This window comes from Hetaerina americana, unplaced genomic scaffold, assembly GCF_022747635.1.
Source record: "Hetaerina americana unplaced genomic scaffold, ioHetAmer1.1.p SCAF_69, whole genome shotgun sequence".
NCBI lineage: Eukaryota > Metazoa > Arthropoda > Insecta > Odonata > Calopterygidae > Hetaerina > Hetaerina americana.
Window position 1 is genome coordinate 1,159,753 of NW_027287305.1, and position 12,498 is coordinate 1,172,250.

The window sequence follows — 12,498 nt, forward strand, 5'->3', positions numbered from 1 at the left end:
TACTTTCCGGATGACCCTCGTATATATATATATAATGGGCTGACACAATATAACACAAATAGAATAGAATAGCAACATTTAAAAGGACACTCACACAGTAAATTGTTCGAGCTTTCGGCCCTCTCAGAGGCCTTCTTCAAGACAGACTGTCTCTCAGAGGATCAGTCTCTCTTGAAGAAGGCCTCTGAGAGGGCCGAAAACTCGAACGATTTACCGTGTGAGTGTCCTTTTAAATGTTGCTATTCTATTCTATTTGTGTTATATTGTGTCAGCCCATTATTGTGCCGCTCGTGTGAGTTTTTCCGTACAATCGTGGTATATATATAGTATATACATACTCAAGGTACTATGTGTGTATTATATATATATGTGTGTGTGTGTATGTATATATGTACTCTAAAATGTTTACAAAAGTAATTGTTTGGTTAGCAATCGTATGCAAAACTTAAAAACACAAAAATATTGACTCAAAATGTTATTTATCCAATAGGTTGAAAAAGGCGGTTGAAATTGAAAAAAAAATAAAATTGCAAGTGGGTGCCGTTATTTGTGTTTCTAAGTTTTATATGTCATCGTCTTGATGCGACTGAAGTACTGTTTCCGGCGCTACGATGGTACACAATGGGAGAGGACACAATACCCTCATCGGTGAAAATACCAACTGCACACCGTTAACTTCAAACAAGCCCTCGAGTGTTGAAATGACTGAATAGAATTCTAGATAAGGCTGTCCTAAAAAATGTTTCATCCCAAATAAAATGAAAAAGATGGGCATAGATAACATTACTCTGCATTGTATAAAATAATTATAAACTAAATCAAAGAACAAAAAACAATTGTTATAACTATCATAACGAATAATCATAGAATTGAACGTTTTCAATGAATAAAGCTGTATATTTACATTTGACGACAAAAAATTTTGCTGCACATTATTAATAGAGCATCACACGTATTTAGCAACTCGGTTAACGTTTCTTGTTGTTAAAATTGAATAAATCTATTGATAATGACAAATAAGGGGTGGGAGTCACCTGATTATGAATGTAGCACTTTCCACTTATTTCTCATCTCATTTTTAATGAATTAAAATCAGCAATTAAATCCATGATTTTTTATAACTTATACATAATACGGTACCTCTTCAGATATTTAAATCCCTACGTCTTTACAGTATGTATTTCTAATGATGTTTCAGTTTCCACATATATTTTGACGACGACGTTGATCGAGTCCTTTGTCCTTTTTCACACCCATCTATAATTCAATGGTTTTGACGTGAATCTTATTGCAGGAGAGTATCGCACATATCAAATTGAACAATGCGGTATCCACTCAATTTGTTGAACCGTCCCCAGGGATGGTTTGGAAGGGGTTAAATCGGAAGAGGGGGATGGGGTTGAAATGTTGATGGACGGAAATGCGTAATGGATGACGTGTGATGGGTTAATCGACTTCCACTACTGATAACTCACCATACTATAGTTTGACCTTTGACTGAGTGGCCATGCATCAGCTTAACAACCCACCCGTTTCCGTGCACTCGCTTAACCACGATAGAAGGACATCGGTCCCTTTGTCCCCCCTCGTCCTTCTACATGGACGTGATCAGGAGTCAAAATCATGCGTGAAAAAAACCCGCGATTGCACAGCACCAGAAAAGACTGGCACCCAATTAAAGAACTGAACTTGGCAACATTGCATGATTTTTTCCCAAAGGCTCAAATCACTAATTCTTACCTTTATTAGTTGCGTCATGTTTGAATTAAAGGGATAATATGACTTATCAGTAATACCACTCGCTTTTTTCCTTCCTCGCAACTTTCTTCCAAAAATCAGTTTTTTATGGAGATTGGAATGGTGTGGTTGCTAACGTAACAACTTCCTATGCCGAGTGCCAAGGTTTGAATCCCTGGGTTGTCAGGTTTTATTATAGTGATACCTCAGACGCTAAATTGTGTGTTATATGGATGGGATGGGACGTTTACCTAAGGACTCCTCAACGCCTTTTTTATAGATTTGTTAATATCTATGCAAGATTTATTCCTCCCCAATCCTTTCTCTATAACCTACTTTTTCCTATCCACCTATATTTATAGGGATGCCAATTATTTTTTCGTTTTTCGCCTAATCTCACTCTTTATGATGAAAACCCCTCCTTCTAAAGTTTGGTAATTATTATTTTTTCATCAATCAAAAGACAAGAGGTTTTGGAGAAGAGAAGATGCACGGTGCATAACCTCCACTCTTCACGTGTCGTGCATGGCTGGTGTGGAATCACCCATTTCCACACATTTTCCCGATAGACTTACAGGGTAACACTTGCATAGAGATATGATTATATTCTACATCTATATCTACACAATACACCACAATTCGCCGCAAAGGCGTGTGGCGGGGGGTCACCAACCATAAAATAGAACTAAACCACATGCAAAATCAAACCATGTTACCTCTACTCAATTGTCAGTTTGTTCATGTGCTCGGCAAACCTTAATCACACGAAATGCAACTCACTCACATGCAACAATATTCAATAACAGAATATATATACTCAAATGATGCTGTAGAACTATTAAAAAGATGGATTTATTAAATAAATTTTTAAAAGAATAATACGCCATATTACATCGTCGATTGTTTTTGCGCACGCAAGTTATACTTTATCGAATCAATCGGAACTAAATTTTTATAGACTATTCCATTGACAAGAAAAAGACCTTAGGATTTATTTGATAGCTATGAAAACTGTTGTAATCGAACGCTATTTAATAAAAATTATATCCATAAAGTTTGTCGTAAAGCTGTGGAACGGTGTCGTGATCAAAAATGGGACTGGCTAATGAGATTTATTTCTCTCCGCTCCTTTTTTAATGCCCCAAAAGGCGTTACAAAGCTTGAGCACCCTCTGCAGGCGAAATAAAAGAGGCTCTCTATAAGGAACTAGTATTTGTATACACAAGAATATAAGAGATACGTTTCCACGAAGACCCCTAAATCTTGTATTTAGAAACAAGTATGTATGAGGAAAGCAGAGAATAATTATAAAAGACAATGATTTGCAATTAATGTAGTCCGCATTTACTTTTCTTCTTCATCTTCTTCAAATTCACCGTAGTTAATTATATACCCAAAGGCCGATGAAAGTGGTTTGTGGGCATAATAAAGGAATTATTCACACTTAAAAAATTCTTAGGAAGGCTGAAATCTTTTTTATGTACGCTATAGTTTTTGTCGTATTATTAAAAAGTGGGTTTGTGCGTTTTCTTAGAATAATGACAACTTATAATAAATCTGAAAATAGTTTTAACCCATTATATGAAAATAAAAATTTCGTCCGTAAGCATAAGGGCGGGAGTTGAGAGAGCATATTGCTCGTAAGCATATTGAGCATAAGAGGGCATTTCGCGAATATTGCGCGATTTCGCGAAAAAATCTAAACTTTGCAAAATTCTATAAATGACTGAAATCCTATCTAAACACTTTAAAGACGATATACTGCAGCGTGTACGCTTGTGTGTTTGCACTGTTCGGGAAGGGAAGTGGAGGAAAGTGAAAAAGCTAACTGAGAAGGAGGGTGAGAGAATGAAAAAAGGGGATAGGGCTCTCTCTCATAGTGAATCCATCGTATGGCGACAAGGTGGAAGGGTGGGAAAGTGGAAAGAATTCTTAGAAATTGCTGTTGGCATATTAGATTCAAATTGGAAGGGATGGAATGGAAAAATTCCCCCAATAGGGAAAAAATGAATACGTCAACATATCCATACATATTAATGGTGTAGAAATCCTCGAACAAGCAATGTGGGCATCTCATCGATTTGTATAGTGGTGCGTGCATTTAATGATATGGAATAACAAGATTCGCTGCAATATATGCATTCTGCCAACTCTTTTGAGGAAGCGCAAATATAGAAAGTGAAATATTTTAGAATTTCTGATTGAAAAAATATCTGTATATCTAAATAACAGCAGGAGGTTGGAATGTGTTCTGGTTTGTGTAATGGCTTACCACTCCTTAGGTCCGGGTTCCAATTTCAGAGGTGTAAGGAATTTTCAGGGGATTCCGAGATCCCAACCTTGGGTGGTATAGAAATAGAAAACTGTAAGTGAGGACGCCGTCCGTCGGATGGGACGTTTCACTGTGTGACTCCTTTGTGCCTTTTGCTAAGAGTAGGCCAATGTCGACGCCGGATTTCTCTCCACCCTCCCACCATTACCTGTGCATCCTACTTACCGGTCATTACTACTCATTCATCCCTTGTGGCGCAAATAACCTTAACTGTTCCACCTCCCTAATAATTGCTTCTACTTTGACTAACTGCGTATCAGATTTTCTATGAAAGTCTATGGTACAATAAAAAAAATTAAAATTACTGCAAATACGGATAAGGAATAGTTTTATAATGCGTGCATCGAATCTTTTGACGATTTTATGACTCAGCATTTTTATCCTCATAAAAGTTGAAAGCTTAGCTGGCTCATGAAGCAATCAGCGAAAACAAGGAGCTTTTACGATAATTACAAACAATTAGTATATTGTAATACCTTTCTTCATAAAACCACTAATTATTCTAATACTTCAGTTTCTTTGCATCTATTATCGGACATAATGAGGCAGTCCGAAATGTGTAATTAGATTTGAAACGTTAAACCAAATGTATCGCTACTGAATTGAAATATATTCTGCACAGTTTCAGAATTAATAACGTTAGCAAGAGCGGAAATCAAAGGGTCCTGTTAGCCGAAATAGTATAACTCCTGTTGCTTAATATCAGCAAATTATAATGAGGAATAAATTTAACAAGTAATCTCGACAGAAATTTTGGGGTACCTAGGAATTTCACCTCCGACATATTTTAATGTTAGTATAAGTAATTTCGGCCCTGTCTCAGCTCCTCATTTTTACTATCCTTATCGTTACTATCCATTATCTCATGTTGTTCTTAATTCACTGTAGGGTAAGAGTAAACTTTGGAGTTTTAATCATGTTCGAAAAGTTAGCTTCATTCAGTGTTTTTTAAATCCTTCACAATAGAATTGCAAACGAAAAGAATAATACGTCCTGCGAGAGAAAAATATTTATAGCTCCGTTGAAAACGCTGATCATTATTTATGTTTGTAATTCTGTCGTTATTTAGACCTCTTGAAGTCAACCTGAACCAGAGATATAAATGGTAAGGGCAGGAGCATTTGGTGTAGAGCTAACAGTTCTCGCGAGATTGCCCTTGGCTACCAGACTTGACCGGCCTTGGCGGGCAGTCCCCCCGTCGACTGGGGTCCCGGCCAAATGGGGCGAACTGCGGAACACTGCGGTTAGCAAGGGATTGCGTCGCGTTTATAACTTCCCCTCATGAATAATCAGTACATTTATTTCTTTTTGTCATGTGATTTTCGTTCAAAACTGCTCGCGTGTAAAGCTATCGTTCCCCGAAGAGACTTTCGTTCCTCAAACGAATTCTTTTCAATTTTCAAGTCTAAAGGACCAATATACATTTCTCCTTGCCTTAGCAAACTGCTTTCGTCAAAAATCCCGATCGATTGGATCACTACTAAGGTATTGTTACCTTGTAAGCCATGCTATTATTTTCCTACGGAGAACTCGTAGAATCACCCCATCTCTCGTACGGAGAATGTCAGTGTTAGATTTAGCCTAAGGGCTACTAGCGAGTAACATTTGCAGGTATTTCAATTAAGTTGTTAATCTTATTGATGGTGAGTAAGTAATAAAGTCATGTACACGCATATAGCCAGTTTTCTCACGTGAAATTAGTGATGTATTGAACTGAAAAGTTGGGGAAACACTCCTATTAGTGACAATTTTCGGGAGGAGATTACCACATTCTGAACACTGTGTTGGCCATGGGCCCGAGAGCAGGCTGAAATTGGTAAAAACTGAAATGCAACGTATTTTTTAAAGTAAAATTTATTTCTTTTTTTTCAAGGGACCGCGGTTACGTTAGACAACACATTGGAACAACTAAAAAGAGAAATTATATCATTGAAATCATCCCGGGAGTACTTGGTAGACCTTAGATCCCACAGGTACATTAAAGGTCATATTTTACACTTACTCATGCTCATTTAAGGCATATTGAAATTAAAATTGATTTACATTTAGATGAAAAATCGTAAATAATTTGAGAGTTACGTTTTCCAGCACTGCTCTAACCCTACACTAATGTTGTCGATTGGTAGCAATCAAAGGGTATTTTACTCATCACAAAATATGCCACCAATATTAGACATGGTCTTTCACTCACACCTGCCTTATCCAACAGAAAATATGGTAAGTGTACGAGTATATTTACTCGTACTATAAGGATCTCTACGAGCCATTTACAGTTTCCTGTTGAATGATTAATAACTATGATAATCAGGTCTCAAGTCGTGGCAATATGGCTACAAATGTGCAACTCACAAAGTACTTCGAAATTATTCCAAATTGTTTGTAAGTACCTTTGTTACTCAAAACTCAAAGGATGCGCCGAGGAGATTTAGCATACGAGCTCTCTTTACGACCTGAATCTCAAGAGCAATGCTCCCAGTCACAGACAAGAGCTCATTTTCTGCAATCAATTCGGAATACGGGAATAAAATCACCACGCCGTGTGACTTTAAGTGCACATTCGGAGGTAAATTTCCGCGACCTGAATCTCAAAACAATTTCTCTTTTTGCCTCGAAAGCTTTAGGTTTGAGCTTGCATTTGCTTACACCCATCTCCCGAAAGAGATGAGATTAATGACTCGACTCCTTTTCACACCGGGGCTCGTAAATTAACTCCGGTGAGATTCAGCCCAAAAGGGTGTGTTCTCCAATGCGAATTTTAACTCCTTAGAAAGTTCGCGGGTTCCACAACTTCTTTTTACTTTCGACTCCACAACAATCCGTATCCAAGGACAGGTCACCCGCGGGCGCCGGAAAAGTTACGAAGATCTTTACAAAACGGCAGGGCACACAGAGGTGGGAGGGTCCTGGGATCCAATCTCTTACGCAACGTTAAACGCAAGGCTTCAGCCGGATGCCGAACTACAATATATGATCACGTGATTCCACAACGGGGCGAAGTAGAATAAGAATTTGTTGCCTTGTGTTTTATCCGACAGATAGGATGGGCTTAGACATACTTACTTAATACATAGACTTGGGCGATGCCGAACGAAGAAAAGTCGCGCAATTGATGTTTCATCTTGAAGTTTCAAAGGGCTCCAAGACTTACCGTTATCATTGAGTTTCAACAATTAGTTTCGTTTCTCTCTGAAATCTCTTTCGAAATGATTGACGCGTTTACTGACTAATCAATATAGGCATCACCATGGAGAAAGAGTTTATTTCATAGAATAATAATTTTTTTGATTCGACGGTAGTTGAATGCCAGCATACAAAAAGCGGGCATTTTATATAGTCTCTGTTTGTACTTTTCTAAGTTACACTCGTCATGAAGGCAATAACTAAATATTTTCATGATCCCGAACGTGAACTTGGACGCTTCTTGTGTTTTAAAATTGCAATGTGTCTGCATTTAATTATCAAGGTCATTCAATGCACTCTACTATGCTAAACGTTTGACCATGATTGACCATGCACAAATATACATGGTCCATTATGATATATACATATATATATATATATATATATATATATATATATATATACATAATGGGCTGACGCAATATAACACAAATAGAATAGAATAGCAATATTTGAAAATTCCCTCTACACCTCCCCTCCCCGCCCATTCCCCTTTCCCCTTTCCAGCATATTTTCCGTCTCACTTGAAGAAGGCCTCAGAGAGGGCCGAAAGCTCGAACGATTTACCGTGTGAGTGTCCTTTGTGCCGTCCCATTATTGTGCCGCTCGTGTTAGTTTTTCCGTACAATCGTTATATATATATATATATATATATATATATATATATATATATATATATATATAAACACAGCTGTAGATTATTACACCATAGAAACACAAAGAAAGGACACTCACATATGCCGTGAGTTGCATTGACGTTTCGACGGCATATGTGAGTGTCCTTTCTTTGTGTTTCTATGGTTTAAAAATCTACACCTGTATTTTTATGCATTTGCGCTTCGCCAAAGAGCGTTCCATTTCGAAGATATATATATATATATATATATATATATATATATATATATATATATATATATATATATACACATATGTGTGTCTACCTGTACAATAATTCACTTGGTTCAGCCATGTTTCAATACCTTGAACCCATCTTGAAAATTTTATTCCTTCAGGTCTGCAAAATACCCGTCTACTTCGGCTGTTAATTCTTTGTTTGAAGAGAATCTCCTTCCACCGAGGAAAATTTTGAGCCCTGGGAAGCAATGAAAATCTGATGGAATCAAATCGGGCAAAAATGGCAGGTGTGGCTATAATTCGTACCTAGTTGACGTATTTTTACTATGGCAACGGCTCGTGAGTGGGAGCACATTATCTTGAAGAGGGATGACTTTCTTCCTCGCCAAACCTGGCCTTTGTTTGTTTATATTTTTCTGTAATTGAGCCAGGAGGTTAGCCAAGCATTAGAGAGTAATTTTCTGACCAGTGGGAAGATAATCTGTCGGCTTCTCTTTCACGAAATCCCTTCCTCATTCCAATAAAATTAAGCGATGACCTCTCCAGCCGACAGCATTGTCTTTGCTTTCTTTTTTGGTGGTCAATCAACATGTTTCCACTTCTTAGACTGCTGTTTTGTCTCTGGTCACAGACTGCAGCACGAAATATTTGTTCTGTCGACTGTCATGCCGACTGTCAGAGAGTTCTGAATATGAAATCCCTTTGCTTTCATAGCTTTCTTTACTAAGTATTAAACCGCTGTTTGAATCTCAATTTTTTCCATATTCACGAATCACTTCACGAGAAAAATAACGGAGGGGCGCCCCCATCACAACAGATCTCTTCCTAGAGAACCTTTGCGTGACATATTTACTCATTAAATACGTTATTACCTATTATTGCGCGAGAAACTTGTCTCACTAGGGCTGACATCTGCTGGTGATTTCGCAAACATTTCAAACTACAATCCTATATCTTGAACCAAAGTCTCACAGATACGAATAGTATTTGAATCGAAAGCGCAAGATGCTGTAGGCCAACTAATATATATATATATATATATATATATATATATATATATATACATAATATATATATATATATATATATATATACATATAAACGAATTACAGGACATTCACACTTATTCCAATAGCATTGGTGGCAATATCACCTCCCTCTGCCAACTGAAGGAGAGACCTGTAGGCAGAGGAAGGCCAACAAAAATTTTGGAATACGTGTGTGTCCTGTTTAATGTATTTTAAAAATATTATTGTTGGCCAACGCCATCTCGCATACAAAACAAGGCCATTAAATTGACATGAGTTAGATAGACAGAGTGACGTCAATACGGTTCTATAAAATTATCCGCGTTTCGGTAATCCACCCCTCTCCCCCAAATCCAACACTCTGAGCTAATTGAATCTTCCCCGGTGGCGCCACCTCTCATCCACTACCGGGAGCCGAACCCTCGCACGTGCCTCCCGCACTTGAGCGAAGGAGTCCGGGAGAGAGAAAACTCTCCTCCATTTCCAGTCATCGTGGTCTTTCCTCGGTTGGGAGTGGCGCCCCCTTTCTCCCTCTCTTTCGCTTCAATCAAGTGAGCAAACATGCCGCAGCCACCGCCCGCCCACTCACCCACGCACACTTCCCCAATTAGGGAGGGGTAACCTACGTAGGTACTTCACTGGGTGCCTATCTGGAAAATACCCAAGGGAAGAAAAAGCTTCGCCGCTCTTGACGACCATGAGACGGAGGTTTAATTCCACCAGTTTCAGGTCAAGGAATCGGTAAATGGAAATATATCATTTTTGTTTCAATCAAATATGAATCAATTACCGTGAGATATTTATGAAGGCTTCGTATAACTTTTCGGCATTTGACAAACAAACATGCACACATATGTCACCGTCATGAGCGTTTCAAACCGAAGATTGGTTTACTTCAAACTTCCAATTATTTTTATTCAGTAATTAAGGGTATATATGGTTAGAACATCGTCCCGGAAAGTAAAAAGATCCGTCGTTCGAGTCCCAATCAGAGAAACCTTTTTCCACTTGTGACTTGCTCGATTCCGCCTTCACCACCATTCCTGTGTTTGTTTTTGTTGTTCCTATTTCCTTTCCTTACACCTATATCCAAATGAATGAATATTTGTTCACAATATGGCGGGTTTTTGCGTTTCAATTTGTGTGCGTTAGTGTATATATATAAACATATATATATATATATATATATATATATATATATATATATATATAAATATATACTTCCTCCTATCAACATATTCCTGCTGACCCTAACCCCGCATTCCAAAAAGAAATAATCGCTTTCCTCCGAGACAATGGCCCTAAGGAGAATCTTTCCCCCAGGGACATCTCCCTCCTTTCCCCTTCCCAACCTCACACCCCTCACTTCTACATCCTTCCTAAGATCCACAAACCCAACAACCCAGGCCGCCCTATAGTCTCCTCGCGTAGCTCTCCAACCGAAAGAATTTCCGCCTTCGTGGACCACTATCTCCAACCTTTAGTTCACTCCCTACCCTCCTTTATCAAAGATACCTACCACTTCCTCAGATTGCTCCACTCAACTTCACTCCCTCCTGACACCCAAATTACTATGGCTACAATCGATGTCACCTCCTTATACACATCCATTCCTCACCAAGAAGGCCTTTCTTCCCTACGTTACTTCCTCTCCAAACGCCCTACCCCTCAAATCCCCAGTACCGATTTTCTCATTGATCTTTCCAACTTCATTCTCACCCGCAACTCCTTTTCTTTCAACAATAACCATTACCTCCAAATAAAGGGCTGTGCCATGGGTAGCAGATTCAGCCCTTCATATGCAAACCTCCACCTCGGTGTCCTGGAAGAGAATTTCCTTTCCAACTATCCTCTGCAACCTCTCCTGTGGCTCCGATACATTGACGACATCTTTCTACTATGGCCACACGGCATAGATTCCCTCAATTCCTTCATCTCCAAACTCAATGATTCCTCATCTTTGTCTTTCACCTCGACCATTTCATCCTCTCAGATTACCTTCCTCGATGTTAATATTTCCCTCAGCAACAACAAATTCCTTACCTCTGTTCACACCAAACCTACTAATAAGCAGCAATACCTTCATTACAGCAGTTGTCACCCCTCCCATACCAAGCGCTCCCTCCCTTACTCTCTTTCTATCCGCGGTCACCGCATTTGCAACCATCCCGAATCCCTTAACAAATACCTTAACAACCTTCACCACTCCCTCCTCCAACGAGGATACCCTGATTCTCTCCTCCATAAAAAAATACTTAAACATTCCTACACCCCCAAGCCTGCGTCAACCACAGACTCCCAGCCTCTCTCAATCTGTACGACCTACTTCCCAGGCATTCAGTCTCTCAAAGTCATCCTCAAAGACCTATTCCCCATCCTCAAAAATCACAACACTTCCTCCAACCTTCTCCCCAATTGCCCCTCTGTCACCTTCAAACGTCCCGCCAACCTAGCAGATATCCTCAAATCCACCAGGCCACTCTCAAAATCCCCTCACACACCCAGAGCCATATCCACTCCATGTCATCGAGCAAGATGCAAAACCTGCCCTATTTTCACCACTCCACCCCACTCCATCCCACCATTCAACTCTCTCCCGCCCTTCCCCTATTCCTCTTGCACTTCCAAGAATGTTGTTTATCTTCTTACCTGTAAACTCTGCCCGTCCTTTTACATAGGCCAATGTTCCACACCACTTAACATTAGGATTAACAACCACCGCGCCTCGTGCAATCCCTCCTCCCCGTCCGCGGGTCTCCCCATCCCTAAACATGCTTCCCATCATAATATCCCCTTCAACCAGTGTTACAATGTTTCCGTCCTAGCGTCCCTTCCCACATCCGATAACCCTATAGAATTAAAAACCCTTGAATTGGCTTTCATTTACATCTGTATGGCCTATCAGCATCCGGGCCTCAATGTCGTTCACTGATGGGAGTGGCCTAAAACTGTTACTTCCACCCCTTCCCTCTCCCTTTCCTCTCCCCAACCATTCCTTTCACCCCTCCTTCGCCTCCCGTTCTCCCCTTCCCCTGGCCCCCTTCCCTTTCTCTCGCACCCCTCACCTCAACAATTCCAGCAGTCATTACTTCTACATCTTCAGAGGAAGACGGATTGTTTCCGTCGAAATATCAAGAAAATACGTGTGAGTGTTCTCTTTTTTTGTGTTTCTATATTATGTGTTACTGTGTATTGTACTATATATATATATATATATATATATATATATATATATATATATATATATATATATATATATAAATATATATATATATATATAAATATATATATATATATATAAATATATATATATATATATATATATATATATATATATATATATATATATATATATATATATATATA